We start from the raw sequence: 16,774 nt of genomic DNA, 5'->3' as shown, positions 1-16,774 counted from the left end.
ATATATATATATATATATATATATATATATAGTTTATTATAGTTATTATATTTATATAGTTATTATATTTTATATAGTTATTATTATATATATATATATATATAATAATATATATATTATATTTTATATTTTAAATATATAATATATATATAATAAACTATAATAAATAATGTGAAACAATGTTCTTAAATTCTTCTACTGTGCGTACACTTTCGTATTTGACTGACACGTTTCCCTAAAAAACGCATAAAACGCGCAATCCAACGATCATAAACAGATCACTGGAACGAATCGCTAACGCACACGTTCCCCTCCGGTTTAGAAACACGCGAGCGCCGTAGACGCGTAAAGATCGAAGTCCTGGACGTCACATTCAAGGAGATCCGTCGGCGAAGGCAGTAATTTCATTGGGCTGTTACCCCGGAATCGGGTCTCGCCGTAGCCGTTCTCCGTTCGGTAACTTTCGTAATTTCCACAAACACAATCAGCGAGGTTTCGATCGCAGTCGGATAGGAAGCAAGAATTCTCCCGGCGGAAACGGGCTTGAAATAATCGCGAAAATTCCCGGGAACGTGGCTCGAAGAGCTGTTCGATCGTCTCGCGGATTGGACGACGTCTCCCGGCGAGAAAGTTAAGTACGGGCTGGCCGGGAAAAGGGCCGCGGCGCGCTTCGACGGTGCCCAATCGATGAAACAGGGGGGGAGAACCCCCCCGTGGCCCGGTCGTTGGCCGTGATTTACCGTGGTTTCCGGTTTCTTTCGCCAGGAAACTTGGCCCGCGCGACCAAAAAGTTCGCGGAAACGAATGGCCGGAGAAAGGATCGGGTTCTTGGCCGAGAGAGAGCATCGGTCCTCGGACCGCTGGGCCCATCGCGCGACCCGGCCGTCCCCGGGAACACGTGATTCGGCCAGGAAATTTGACATCGGACAGACAGCGCGCCGCTCCCCGGCTAATGTCTAATCGCATTAAATTGTTTCGTAGTCTGCCAATTGGTCACGTAGCCACGCCGTTCTGACCTCGTTCGACGCCGCGCCAGAGACACTCGCTTAATTTCAGCTCGACACCCGACGATTAGATACCATGTAAATGCAGGCTTCCGCCGACCCGATACTTGAAGTCTGCGCGCGGCTCGGACGCGCTTGCGTCACTGCTTACCGCGCGAATCCTTTTATTCGCAAACTAATTTCCCGGCGGATCAATCCTCCGCGTCGGGCCCGCCGGCGTCATTATCGTTATTATTAGGCCGCGGATCGGCCCGCGAAATAAAAATTCGCCGCTTCGATCGCAACAAACGGGAATTAACGCCAGTCGAAACGACGGGCCCGCTAATCTTTTAATTTACGATTATTCAGATTGCGAAGATATACTCGAGAGGCGTTTGTTCAACATACGCGTTATCTGCGACAAATATTGCAATAACACTCGGAATAAATGTATTATAATTCTGCGGAAAATTCGAATAAATTGCTTACTGTTTCTTACTTTTAGAAAATTAACGTGTAACAGCTGCTTTCAGTGTTCCGTAAATTCAGTGTCAAATAATCATTTATACTCGTTTTTTAACATTTTTAATTACTTGAAAATAATTTATCGGAATCGCTAGATTTATCTCCTGCATTTACTGTTTTGTATTTTCGGCTATCCATAAATGCATTGTAATCCGATTCGCAAATTTTCTAGCAGATCTGGTACGTCAGGTTGAAAATGTTGCATATGATCGCGCTTGCACTGGAAATTTTCCGAGGGAAAACATGTTTTCGTATTCGTCAGCATACTATAAATATCAATAGACTTTGCACATATTCCCATTTTCACGGAGAGTTTTGCAAATTCAAATTAAGATATTTCCTTGGTCTATTAAAATTGAAACGATATTAGTTTCGGCGAACAGGCTCGCCTCGTTGCATTTGACAAATTCACACAAGCTTGGCAATACTTAAAAATTCGCAGTCGACGTATCGAGCAATGTGAATTTCCGTTGACGCGTCTCTCTCCATGACTTGCCGTTTCTGCTTATCGCGAAACGAACCTTGTACCACTTAAAAACATACTCTCAAAAGCAAAACCTCTTCGCACAAACAATGACGAAAACCGTAAATATCCATCAAATCCAAATCAAATATCCATAAAAATCCAAGTTTCCATCGAAAGAAATAATTAAAAACCCGGTATCAGTTCGATCCAGGTTTTAAGACGAGATTTTAACGATTTTAACCCGGTGAAAGTCGATTACACGTGGGCTTATTCGAGCATTGTCAACAAGAAAAATTCCGAAACGCTTCGGCGGTTGATCTCTAACGTTCTCCCCTCGATCTCTCTTTTTCGGGCCGGTCGGTCGCCGGCAAGTGTTAATAATGCTAATGCACCGACCTCGAGCGTAGCGCGGCTCGCGGCGCATCAATATTCATTAGCGGTTCGTTCTACGAGCCGAATAATTCTGCGTGGCCGCGGCGTAACCCACAAACCCACTGTGTGTACACGCGCACGATTGCGTGTGAAGTTAACACGCTCCTCCCCTCAAAGGATTCCTTCTAGTCTCCGTCTACGATCAGAACGGTTCCCATGGGCGACGAGTGTTTGCCAGGCCGTCTGCCTCGTTGTCGTTGCCGTTGTCGTTGCCGATGAGAAAGTGACAGTGAACGGCTACGTAAGAGTTAGTAAAACCGTGTTTATTGTCCGGGGGCCACCCACCGCTTCTATTTTTCATCGACTCTTTGATGGATCTTCCTCCGCGATTTTTCGATCCGCGTGCATCGCTCCGTTGATTGGCGTAGAGGGACTTTGCGAAATAACATGTGCAATTGAATTAAATCGCTAAAAAGAGGACAATCAGAATCGTAATAAAAACGATCTGTAGGAAACTGTTGCATTTAGGATAATGACATCGGCTTCTACAGCAGTAAATATTTAATCAACTTTGTGTAATTATTACGTGACGCGTTAAGCTCGAATAACAAGTAATTAACTTTGATCTTTTTTCTAAGCTATTGTTATCATCGTCTATTGTGATATCCTTTCTTTACGTTTTTTTCTTATTCACTGATTTGCGTTCATATATTGTTATATTGTTATATGACAATTTTATGATTATATATCATAATATTGTAATTATATGTAATGTGTAATATATATTGTAATTATAATATATAATATTTATCGTTATATGATTAGCTACTTTCTAAAAATTAAGTCACATGACAGATAAAAAGCTAACGAATCTAAGAGGCGTACAATGAAACACATATTGCCAAAATTATCCCAGAACACTATAAACGATTCCAAGCAGGTTCAGTTATATCAACGTCGAGAATCGTTCGACTATTGTTCACAGAAACTTCTCTCCACGCCATTATCCAGTTACAAACTGTAATTACTATAGCAGCAATTTTAAAACATTTCGGCCGCGCAGATTAATCGAGGGAAAATTTGACCTGGAACCCGATATTGCATCGTAGAAACGGCAGCCGGTTAATTAATCTAGAAATTTTTGGAACAAGCGATATATCGCGCGAAACCCGTCATAGTACGAATTCTCCGTACGAATCCGCAGATTCGATGCGCCGGAAAAGTTGCGTTATTCTCAACCGTAAAAATCCGGATTCCGTTGATAACAAAACACCACGATTGACGCGCAGCAACCCGCGGACATAGGAATCTAAACGATCAATCTCGAAAGCCACCGCTGAGTCGCAGCTGCATAAACCGTCGAACCAGCGGCGCATTACTTGGCCATTAAAAAAAGGTGATTATAATGGATCAAGTAAGTCCAAGGTAATCTTTGAAACTGGCCGTTTCACGTGCAGCTTCCTAATAGCTCGACCGCGTAGCTTCCGCGGCCGGGAATGGCTCGGAGCTAAAGGGTGGTGTAGAACGGTCGAAGGAAGCTGGGATAATAATTGCGGCTATTAATCAGGCTGGCCGCGAGGCTCACGCACCGAACACGCATCGATTAGGCTCGGCTGCTTGCTCTCTCAATGATCCGCGTGGGCGATCAAGGAACTGGACGATCTACGACCAGTTTTCGAAGGCTGTTGCCCGCATCTCCCGCCCCGTGTCACCGAAGGGCTGGCCTGCTCGAAGGCCGAGGGAACGCCGAAGGGACCCCTTATCTACCGTGACGACCGCGAACGCCGTTTGACGTTAAGCGTGTATTTGACCCTGACGGAGTTGATCGTCGCGCTGCTGTTGTGCGAACGGACATTAGACAAACCAAATTAGAAATATTTTCGACCGCCAGTTGGCACGCGCATATGTTACTAAGACATGACCTTCACATGACCTTGACATAACCTTGACATAACCTTGACATAACCTTGACATGACCTTGACATGACCTTCACATAACCTTGATATAACCTTGACATAACCTTGATATAATCTTGACATAATCTTGACATAACCTTGACATGACCTCGACATAACCTTCACATGACCTCGACATAACCTTCACATGACCTTGACATAACCTTGACATGTCCTTGACATAACCTTGACATGTGACGTCATGCTCGTGAGATTGACGCCACTCTGGCAGTTTTAGTGGATGTAAACCTCTTAAAACTAATAATACGTATATGACTTTTCTTCTATGTGTGGGTTGTCATAGTGTGTGGTAAGCCGGGCTCTTAATTACCGCGGTTCGGCCCGGCTGAATGATTACGGGCGTCCCAGATGAAGATAGCAAGAAACTCCGGGAAGCCCGATCGATCGAGGATTCCGAGCGCCTGGCTTGTAATTTCTGCGAATGATCAATGGGGAAATCGGTCGTTAAGAGGACTCCGCTATCTGGGCTTCATTAGCCCCCGTTCCCGAACGTCAGCGCAGCCTTCGCCTTAGGGTCTCCGACATTTCATTTGCCTCCGTTGATTCGCCGGGCTCCGCTCCGAGTCGGACTCCCTTCGTCGCAATTCCACTTCGGCTACCTTGTTTAATCGTGCTGCCGTGTTATTGAATCAGCCGACGATGGGCTCCCGGTTCGACCTTTCTCTCGATCGGGGGCCCTATTGGAGGCTGGCCAATGGGAAACCGCAGAATGGGCTACCGAGACCTCTACAGACGTGCTAGGTGCCCGGACAGTGGAGGAGCTGTACAACGGCAGGGTCGAACCGATGGTGAACCGATTCGGCGAAGCGGAACGCGTGGGGTGCGACTTTGGCGCCTCCTGCTCTTTGCTAGGGGCGAGCGGAGGGGCTGCGGCGCTAAGGGCACACAAAGTCGTGGAAGTGTCTCGGTTATGTTAACTGTTGCGATTGGGTTGTTGCTCGAAGATGGGTGTGCCCAAAGTAAATCGAGACAGGTAGATCTCACCTTCGTCTAGGAATCAGGAGCGGATGATGGGGTTCTCAGCCATGGCTAGGGAAGAGTTTAAAGGCTGAGACGTTTTTAGAGGTGACGTCATAGGAGTGCCTTAGCATCGCTATTTTTCTTATAATATATTAATGTACACTTGTTAGTATACATATATTAATACACACTTGTTAAAAATCAGAATAAATGTCCTATTGTTACTTTTGTAAACTAATACAAGTAAATCTAGTGTTAATACTGTTGTTATTTAACCCTTACAGGACCATAAGGTTGCTAAGAATAAATATTAGTATGTAACTGTTTCGTTCAGTTTGTTTAGACGTGAAATAAATAAACATCATAAGAAAAATACATAACAACGAGTAGTTTTCTTTTTGGAATTTTATGGAAAATATTTTTCCCAATGGAGTATAAAGGTGGAGTATATGCTTTTATTTATTGGTTTATTATAACAAAATGTTAGTTGAAATAATACAAAATTATGAAATAAAATTACTATGTAAAATGATGTGCTAATTATGATATTCTCCGAAGAAATTTCTTTTGTTTGTTAAGTGCATAGTACACATATTGTGCGTCCAATTTTCTATGCGGCGTTTAGCACAATTAACACATCTGTTCATTTTTTCCGCTTTCTGCATGTTGTATGCTGGCAAATTGCGTTCTGCACTAAAAATAACCGATAATTAAACACGACAACCGCCAATTTTAAAAAGGGGAAAAATTGTTTCCCTTAGTCGTGAAGGGGTTAAAGACAAAGATCTCACGAATCAACTAGATCCTGCAGGACATACCCGCATCCGTAAACAATTAGTGGAAAGTGTCTTAGAGGTTCTTAACCATATCCAGTTGAAAAAATAGAGAATCCCCTAATCTATAACACAGTACTATATCCTCACAGATCGCTCCAACAACACAGTTATTCGACGCTCTCTGCGTGTACGCAAAATTAACAGATCCGAAGAATAAGATCGAAGGGAGGCTCGCCCCTCCCGATTCGTAGCTGTGAAAAAAAAATGGGGGTCCAGTGGCTCTCTAGACACGGCGCTAAGGCTACCCAAGCCCGTAACCCGAGCAGTGCTGAGCGAGCACCTTATTAACCGTGTCAGGTTTCCGCAGTGGACGACCGTTGCATCTTTCTTATCCCCTCGGACCTAGGCGCTCCTGCTCATTGAGGTCAATCGATAGCAATAGATCGAGACCTCGAATTCGCATCCTCCGTAAAAAAAGAAAAAAAAAACGAACAAGGAAGTCGGGGTCGGCCTGCATAGCGCACACCACCTGCTGTCTTCGAGCACTTTTGTCTACTAATTAGCGGTGGATACTAAAGCTCGGTGGTTCGCGGGAGCCGCGGGGGAAGGCGGGCAGGCGTTGGATCGCGTACAGTCACGAGATTCGCCCGGATAAACGAGGCAGAAGGCATCATTTATGGCGTTTACGAGGTACCCGGGCTAATTGCGAAAACCCCTGGAAGCCAGGCACCGGCGAAGGAGCCGGATAGGTAATTAGGAATATTAATCACGGCGCGAAGCGGGGTCCGCGCTCTCGGGCCGCTCTCGGGCCGCGGGCTTCGAATTTACGCAGGTGAACTGTTGCGGCCGTTTGCGGGGCTCTCTCCCTCCCTCTCTCTTCTCTCTCTCGCTCTTCTCTCTCGCTCTTCTCTCTCTCGCTCTTCTCTCTCTCTCGCTCTTCTCTCTCTCTCTTCTCTCTCTTTTCTCAGTGTTCTCTCTCTCTTCTCTCGGTCTCTCTCGCTCTTCTCTCTCTTTCTTTCTCGCCCTTCTCTCGCTCTTCTCTCTCTTACTTTCTCGCTCTTCTCTCGCTCTTCTCTCTCTTTCTTTCTCGCTCTTCTCTCGCTCTTCTCTCTCTTCTTTTTCTCGCTCTTCTCTTGCCCTTCTCTCTCTTTCTTTCTCGCTTTTCTCTCTCTTCTTTTTCTCGCTCTTCTCTCGCTCTTCTCTCTCTCGCACTCCTCTCTCTCTTCTCTCTCTCTTCTCTCTTTCTTCTCACTCTCTTCTCTCTTCTCTCTCTTCTTTCTCTCTTCTCTCTCTCCCTCTATCTCCCTCTATCTATCTTTCTCGCCGGGTTTTGAGTTGTTTAATCTTGCCACCCCGTTAATGAATCAGCCAACGATACGGTCCGCAGTCGAACCTCCTCTTGATCAGGGCATTATTCGCCGATGACCAATGGGAAATCGCAGAATGGACTACCGAGATCTCGATAAATGCGCAGGTGTCGCTACAGCAGCGCTATACAGAGGCAGAGTTGAACTAAATATATTCGGTGAAGTGGAACGCTTAGCGAGGGCATTTAGCGTCTTTTTTAAAGAAAAGTGGAGGGCCTGTGATTCTCAGGAATATTGTGCCAAGAGCACCCAAGACTATAACAATGCTTTAGTATCGCTGACTGCTAAAATAGCGCTGCTGACCTAAGTGAATTGCGTTTGACCCAAGTGAATCGAGTAAGGTAGAGTCGGTCGATTGACAACGGGAATGGGAGATACAGTAATGTCTCTCTAATTGACGCTCAGATTGCCCACAAAAATGGACAATTTTGGAAGACGAGATTCGATTGTTAAAGCCTTGTGGCTCCTTTTTTATGGCTATTGATTATGAACAATTATAAAAACGAGCTGCAATAATCGTATCTCATCTTTCCAAATTGCCCATTTTTGTGCACAATCGGAGCGTCAATTAGGGAGACATTACTCTACCTCCAAAATCGGGGGAACTAGTGGCACTCAAAGATGATATTAAGGGCACAGAAGTGTCTTAATATTGTCAACTGTTGAAACGATGTCGTCGTTCAAAGATGGAGTTGCCGTGAGTAAATTAAATCAGGCAGAAGCTCCTGCTCGAAGACAGGAGTGGGAGGTGTTTTAGAGGTTCTCAACCACCTAGGGAAAAATTGTTCGGTCTCTCTCGTCCTCTCGATCTCTGCCTCGACCTTCCTCTTCTTCCGGAGCCCCGTCCCCGCCCCCTTCTCGTGATCTCTGTCTCACCCCGCGCTGATCGCGCGCGTTAGGCTGGACCTAGCCGAGCGGAGCCGAGCGGAGCGGAGGCATTCTCGCGCGATAAACCGGTAACCGCACGGCCGTTACACCGCGAACACCACGGCCACTTTGTCGTAGCGTGTCCGCTCCCCCTCGGCGCCCTTAAAGCCGCGTTTACAAGTGTCGGCGAGCGCGAGGATTCACGCTGGCTGTCACGGTCGAACGTCTGCCTCTGGCGCGAATTGATTTAACGACGTTCGAGAAAGGATGCGTTCGAGAGCTTCCACCAGGACCCTCCTCCCTTCATCCTGTTTCGCCTTGGATTTCCCTCCTCGTCGGATCCCTGCTCTCGAAGGCTGTCGGCTCCGAAGATAAGGTGGAAACACGCGGGAACACCAGCCGCCGAGCCGCGAAGTCGAAGTTCGCGCTCCGCGAAAAATCTTCGCTGTCGGGGACCGCTTCTTCCACGGCGAAGCACGTCGCTTCGCGTTGCCTTTTTGGCGGAGATTGAGTTCGCGGAACTGAAAGGCACCGGGGATCCTGCGTCCTCGGGGTCCTCGGATACCCGGAATTGTTCAACGGGGAATGCCTTTGCCAACGTTGCAAGGAATTGCAGAAACACTCGGCTGCGCTGCGTACTCTTCGACGGTCTTTCGCGAAGTTAGATTATTAATTTTGGAGGATAGTTAACAGTTTTTGTGTCGACAGTTCTCTGGAGCTTCAAGATCGAAGATCGACAGAATACAGTTTCTTAAACAACGCCGCAAATTCGAGATTTCTTTTGTAATTTAACGGATTAATTAGATTAATATTACGGATTCGTTTTTCTGAAATTGTTATTTGAGAGTAAATTATCAAGCATTGTCAGATATAAAGATAATAATTAACCAGGAAATTGTCTACATTGGGAACCAAGTCTGTGTTTTTAAATATTGATAACCGATTTTTCTATCTATTTCTACGCGAAGGTGTCGAGAGACACTTTTTAATAACTTATAAAAGTAACAATAAGGCATTTATTTTGATTCTTAGCAAGTGTTATTGCAACATTTGCCATAAGTAACATATAAATTGAATAAGTAACTCATAAATGTATCTTTACGACATGAATAATCGTAAATTAAAAAATTAGTGACCCGTCATTTTGACGGGTTCCGTAAATCTAGCCTTAACACTATTTTTATCAAAGGGGTCACACACAGAGGACATCTTTTAATGTTAAATAAATCTTTTCATATTCTCATCTTTTAATTTTTAATAGAAATTATTTCCTATGTTCTATGTTTTCTGTGTGGCCACATCTCGACATTTGTTACAGTAATCACGAGATTAATTCGGTAAATACGATACGACAAAAAGTATCGCTAAAATATCGTGAAAGCAGGATGCTTTCCATCAGGACGTTATCCTGTCGAATGATCATCTGTTCCAGCCGCTCGACCGTATAGTCTTGTTTCAGACCTTAAGGCTCGATTTCAATCCTACAATTAATGTTCCCCGATGTCTTAATGATTTATTAGTTACTTCTGGGTAACATCATCGATCTTGGGTTAATAGGACTGTCTCGCTCGAAGGTTAAACCCGGTTCAATCGATGGGCTACGGGGAATCATCAATTATTCGCAAGTGAATCTTAACACGTTCGTCGTGTGGACGTCTAAATCCTAACTTGCGAGAAAACGATTAATTTCTTGGAAACTGTATTCGTACACCAGATAATATCCAGTGACCTCTTGACGTACGAAAACGTCTCCGATGCATCATCCGTCTCGTACGCGCAGATCTATTTTCGCGATAAAGCAAATATGACTGGCAACATGTCTGTTTAAGACCGGCCCAGGAATAAGGGGATAAATGAATTATCGTCTCGAGGATAAAATAGAGTGCTTGCAGTCTTTTATTTGAAAACAATGGTACTTATAACACAGCGTTCCAATACTTTCGTTATGCGTTAAATAAGCATTTCCATGGAAGTTGTTATGCAATTTGTTTACTTACTGCGTCATTCTTCCAGAAGTTTGCATACATTTAGCAAATGCGTATACGGTAATATGAAAACGTTCAATTGTTTTCTACCATGCTGTTCGAACACTATTCACATTAATACGTTGAGCACTGCGTCGGTCATATACGGGTGACAGTAATTTTTGACCAATTTTGAATATTTTTATATTATTTTTTATATTTTTATTCATATTATTTTATATTATTATATATTTATTATTATATTTTATTTTATATTATTTTATATTATTTTGTTGCAATATATTCGATTTGAATATATGATAATTGAAATAATTGAATTAATTGAATATAATTGAATTAAATATATATAATTGAATATAATTGAATTGAATATGATATATTGAGTTTGGCTAGGACGTTTCGGATGCGAAAGAGTTCTAATATCATCCGCCATGATAAATTTGAACTTTCTGATTTCGATTTAAATTAATTAAATAGCATTGACTTTGTGGAAATCTTAGTGGTTGATTATGGGTGCCGAACGTGTTAAAATGTTATTATACGAGCTAATGAAAAGCTAATGTGTCTAGAAAGAGTACTCGAGAGTAATCGATACATAAAATCATAGACGATCCGAACGATCTCATCATCTAGATCTGACCGATCTCCATTCACATTGCGTTCGCGATAGAACAACGTAATCCAAAAGGCTGCAACTTATTTCGACGATCCACCTAGCGCGAAGCGAACGGTCCCGGCCTCGTAAAAGGACGATTTTAAGCGCGACCAAGCTAATTCATCACTCGAGCAGTCGTTCGCGATCGTACCGGACAAGGTCCGACCGCAGAGAGATCGGTCTCATCCGCAAAACGGACGTTATCGAGAGTGAACTGGCCCGTGCGATATTCGCCGGGACGTTTCCCTTTGGAGGAATGATCGATCCACTGTCCCGCCGGTCACCTTTGTCTCCGATGCGGAAGAGAAAGTGACCGGCCGCGATTCTTTTTCGCCGGCCGCGAGAGACCGCAGATACGTCGTGTCGCACGTCGGCTCGATGATCGCACGGCGATCTTGACCGGCCACGAAAAACGCGTGGGCGTGAGACGCAGTTGACGCCGACCATAATCGACGGAATCGTCGATCGCCGGCGCCGATAACACCGGCGGCGTCCCGTTACCGACGACGCCGCCTCGTTCTCTCGCGAAGCGTACTCTCCGGCGATTGTTATCTCTCCGCTCGGTAATCTCGGCGTCCCGTCTCTTTTTTTTTCATTTTCTCCGTTTCTTTTCATCGGAGCGCGCGCGCGCGCGCGGGCCCCGTTTCATTATCGCGGCGAGTCGCCGACGCGCGGGTATCGTAAACAGCTCGAATTATCCGGCGGCTCGAGATCCCGGCTTAAATCTCGGGCGCGTGCTCGTTTGCGATAAATAATATCCCGCGGTGGCTGCGCGGTTTGAAAAACCGTTAATTATATGGCGAGCCAACGATCCGCGACTAAAGGCGAGAAAATTCATACCGGGGATAAACTCCTGGCGCGCTCGTCCTGCCAATTAGGGGAGTGTATAGGCTTGCCATGGGGGCAACGAGCGCCGTAACGAGCCTCGTTTGCAATGACAACGATGAAGAAGACGCCGGGCTTCGCTGTTTCTTGCGGCCCGCGATTCCCTCACTTTCATTTTCCGCGTGTCTTCGGTTAGTTATGCCGTTCTTGCCGGCCGACGCTGGGATTAGTTCCGCGGGAACAGGTCCTTGGGAAAATTTGATGGGACTCGCGCTCGGGCAAGTGCGAGCTTCGCGGTAATGCACTTTCGCGGGACAAGAAGCGCCGCAAAGATACTGTTCTCGTAGGTTCTACCGCGTTTTGCGCGCACGATTTATTGTTATTCATAATTATCAATCCGCGAGCCAATTTCAGCGCAGGCCTGCTTCTTCTGCACGGAAATGCCGGGGATCTTGGAATACGTTACTTTCTTGCGATTCTTAACGCTTAACGGACGGGTCACGTAGCTTCACGTTTTTTCGTTCGGACTTCCTAGCACGGGCCACGTAGATCTACGTTTTTGCTTGAATTTTTATTCATACTTTATTAATACTTTGTTCTCGTTTTGTTAATACTATATATATAATAAATATTATCACTATATATTAGACATGTAAATAAATAACTTTGTACAATTTTATCAAAAATAGTGTTGACTTAATAAAACTGCAACGCTTTAAGACCATACGTACGTGTTTATTTAATTCTCTTAAAAAAGCCTAGAAACCGAGAAAGACAGAAAGAGAGAAAAGCAACCTGATTAGTGTTGAAGTAATTCCAGGGCTGGGAAAATATCGATTTTTGATATAATAAATATACTATAAATATATTTTTATCTTCTCTTATGTAATACAGAATTTGGTGAATAAACTTTTCTTGAAATATTAGTTACATATGTATATGTAACTATGTAGTTAAATGTACTTGAAATGCTATTTCCACATGTAACTACTATTTCGAAAAAAGTTTATTTACCAAATTATTTACTACTATTTACTATTTCAAAAATCTATTTTTTACCAGCCCTGAGTATTACATATAAGTTTTAGTTACTGGTACTTGTAATTGCGAACTTTTACTCAATATGAAAATCGTTGAGATCAATTATAAGAAAGATAAGTTACACGAAAATGTATTTTATTTTTCAATGATCGTGATAAGTTCAATATAACGTTACAGGTAATCTTGAATTCTTCTAATCCTTTTACAATTTTGTATTTGGTCTGCACATTTCTGTTATAAATTCATAAAATCCGCAGACCACTGATAATTTTCAATCTCCAAGAAAATTTGAAGGTAAAAGAATCCAAGATTACCAACGATCCCGAAAAGCTCAGCCAGGATAACTTCAGGGTCTCCCGAGGTCCTCGGGTTTATCCTAGGGAAGATAAATGTTTTCTAAATCCAGAGATAAGTGTCCAAAATGTTCTTTGAAATCTGCGTTAAATGTGAGGTAAACTGAGATTGACAGGGCCTCGACTACCAGGACCTCGAAGAAGAACATCGTGTAGTTCTTTCCAGAAATCCATCAAACAAATACCAAAAAATCTTCGCAGGAACTTCCTATGGATCATATACACTTAAAAAAGTTCCCTGAGATCTTTCACCTGTTTTGAAGAAATCTTGAAGAAATCTTGAAGAAAAATCTTGAAGAAATCACGAAGAAATCTCGAAGAAATCTCGAAGAAATCTCGAAGAAATCTCGAAGAAATCTTGAAGGTCCTCCGAAGAAAAGGATCTATAAGTACCCTAGAAAAGACATAAATGGTTCTCCAAACTCTCTCCTAGCTAACCCCAAGGATCCACTCTATATCAAACCAGGCTTATAAAACCATCGAAATCCCATGAATCTTGATGATCCAGAAAAATCCTCGTGGAGTCTATCGGGAGGCATTATCTAGCCGCGGGTTCCGATTAAAATAATAGCGCGACGGCATCGGGGAATTACGTATTTATGATTTTTATTCGGGCCGCGGAGCGCCGACTGAATAATTCAGGGCAGCCGGGAAAGATTAATCACCTTCGAAGGAGCCAAAGAGTATTCGCTGATGTAACGATAGAGAAGAAACGGTGCTCGCCCGTTTCCTTCGTGGTGTTCTTAATGGCGAGCAACGGCGAGCCCGCCACAAAAACGCACCGTGCGCCGAGAGTTTTTCAAAGAACCCATGCGACTCAGCCGCGTCCTGATTGGCCCGGCGGTCGGACGCGTCCTCGCGGTGATCCCGGGCGACCTTGGAGCCACGGCTACCATAACATCGGCGAACAACCTCGGCTGGCCTCACCTCTCATCCCTCCGCTCTTCTTCTTGTCAAGCTTCTACTCCGGATCTCGGCTTCTTCTTCTTCTTCCTCTGATCGATATTAAGCACCGCTCACACCGAGCGTCCTCGTTCCACCGACATCGCGACCTAAATTCCACGGACACGCAACTTTTCAAACAGACAAACCACTGGCACGTACCGCGGACAGCGGATTACGCGGATTCCGAATGCTTGATCGTGTACGACGAGCTCAGCCGATCGATCCCCGTAATCCACGAAGCCCTTAAACGGAACGATAATCTTTCCGATCTTCTCCGCGTGATCACACCGGTGACCGATCAACGAGAAATCTTCTCGGTACTTCGGGGATAGAGGATGGATCCTATCCGTGGAATCTCGGATTCGCTAAATTGTTTCTTCACGGAATACAAGATCCTTCTCGGCGAAGCGAGATGCAATGCGCTGAACGTTAAGTTATGCAAATGAACTCCTCCGATCTAGACCCAGTCTAGACCCATTCGGCAGAATCTCCTTGAATATTCTCGATGATCCGCGCAATGGCACCGGTGACCGATCAACGAGAAATCTCCTCGGTGCTACGGGGTTAGATGATGGAACCTATCCGCGGACTTTTAGCCTCGGTAAATTGTTTGTTCAGCAGGCACGAGTCTTGTTCGGCGACGCACGGTTCGACGGCGTCGAACGGTGAGTTATGCAAATGAAGTCCTCTGATCTAGGCCTAATTTGGACGCGCTTAGTGCAAGCACGCCGTATTAATACCGACTGATGGGATAGACCTAATCAGACTCTACCCGGCCCCGCGCAACTTAATATAATTAAGTCGGAGAGCTGTCACGCGCACTCAACACTAGGAATCCAGCTCTAATGCAACTTACGTTACGTGACTGATTCCGGTTTACCTTAACGAAACTAATGCGATCGAACCAATACAGTTTCACCGAATCTCAGTCTAATCAATTTGATCTTACCACGACCTATCCGATCATTAGTCTGTTCGTCACAAGTTCAAAAATACTTGATATTTCTTGACATTTTCTGTAATATTTCATATCTTAATGACCTCTGCAATTTGTGCTAAAAATTCATTTGTCTACAAATTAATTCCTACGTACACATTTAGAGATCATTCGAGGATTTTTTGAAACAGATGCCGAGACAGGGTCGATGATGACACGATATATCTTTTTAATTAAAGTACCTATTAGACTGTATATAATAAAAAATGACATAATTGTATTTTCATACGTTAGAAATAAACGTAAATCTTTATAAACATTGTGGCTACTCTCGTCCTTTCTTTCTTTGTTTTTCAACATACTTTGTTCCCAGTTTTTCGTTTTTAACAAATGTCAGTGCTGATGATCGATTTTTTTACCGAAGTACAGATTGACAAGATCTACGAAACGAATCGTTCGAATTTTCGTTTTAGAGACCGAGATTAGATATGTTTGAAAACGCGAGGCTTCTAATTTTGCATCATACTAACTACAGTAAATTCTCCCTAATTGATCCTCAGGTTGGAAACAAAAATGGATAATTTGGGAAGAAGAGCTTTGCGGCTCGTTTTTGTAGTTGTCGACAATCGTATCTCCTCTTCCCAAATTATCCATTTTTGTGTACAAACTGTGGGTCAATTAGGATGAATTCACTGTACTTGTAATTATTGAAAAATTTTTAATAACCATTGTTTGGTAAACCGGTCGGTCTAACACCTCGAAAAATTGAAGTCATTTAGTACAATTTGGAAAAGTAGTATCGCACAACATGTCAACAATTTCCAATAATATTTGTACTAAAATCGAAATTATTTTACGACGTTACTCTCGATCCCCTGTTACCCTTTACCTCTACGCTTTAGCATCAGGCTAGAAGAAATCTTCTAACGAAAATTCCGCTGCCTACAGCGGCGATGATCATCGGACCGCCCGGAACTGGGTTAATGCGTGAAAAACGCGCGCGGGACGCATCCGAAGAAAGTCGTAACTCAAAGGCGATCCGGCCTCGTTATTATTCATGGCGCGGAACCGGGTCACGTCGCCGAAACGATCGCCGTTCGATCGGACGAATTTATCCGTCGACGGCGACGGCGTGTGTGCACGACTTCCGAGAGGTAACGCGCCTCGGAACGATCCCTCCTCGCGAATGTGCAGGATCACCGTACACGCATTTGCATACACGCATGTGGGTCAGTGAGGCGATCGACGCACACCGTCGACTCCCTTATCGATCGCCGCGTTATCGGCTGTAAACACGGAAAGCGTTCGTAGTACTACCGGCTGATAAGGGGCCGCCTACGAAGCCGAGGATCCATTCATTCTTTATTCTCCCGCGGCAACGGCGCCGCTCGTAATTAGGCTGACGGTAGGGCCTTTAGCTTCGCTGGCGATCTCGAGACGATCGTCTGCTTTGTCGATGGCTACGGGGAGGGGGGAAGGGAGACCGGATATTAGGGCTGTGGATAGCCGTGGATAGCCGAGGATCCTCTTTGAGGAAAGGTCCTAAACTAATAGTTGTCGCGAGAGCTGTCAGACTAACTCAAACACTGTCCACTCCACTGCTTCGAATTCTACCACTAATTCCACGTTTACGTTTCGGAAAATTGACCGTGTAGTTATAAGTTCGGAGTAAATTAAGCGGAACGGACATTCATTTGTATTGAAACACATTTTGGAAAGAACAGATCGCGATCTCGATTA

General features: G+C 44.3%; 1 protein-coding gene and 1 long non-coding RNA gene across 9 annotated transcripts in view; one reads left to right on the top strand and one right to left on the bottom strand.

The window, feature by feature from the left end:
- The window catches only part of by (focal adhesion protein tensin), a 309,556-nt gene that overhangs the window by 141,238 nt on the left and 151,544 nt on the right, over positions 1–16,774 (top strand). The gene's annotated exons all lie outside the window — the stretch shown is intronic.
- Positions 1–16,774, bottom strand: part of LOC143259392 (uncharacterized) — an 83,790-nt gene that overhangs the window by 12,753 nt on the left and 54,263 nt on the right. The gene's annotated exons all lie outside the window — the stretch shown is intronic.

Source organism: Megalopta genalis, chromosome 4, assembly GCF_051020955.1.
Source record: "Megalopta genalis isolate 19385.01 chromosome 4, iyMegGena1_principal, whole genome shotgun sequence".
Lineage (NCBI taxonomy): Eukaryota > Metazoa > Arthropoda > Insecta > Hymenoptera > Halictidae > Megalopta > Megalopta genalis.
This window is presented reverse-complemented; position numbering and strand designations above follow the sequence as displayed.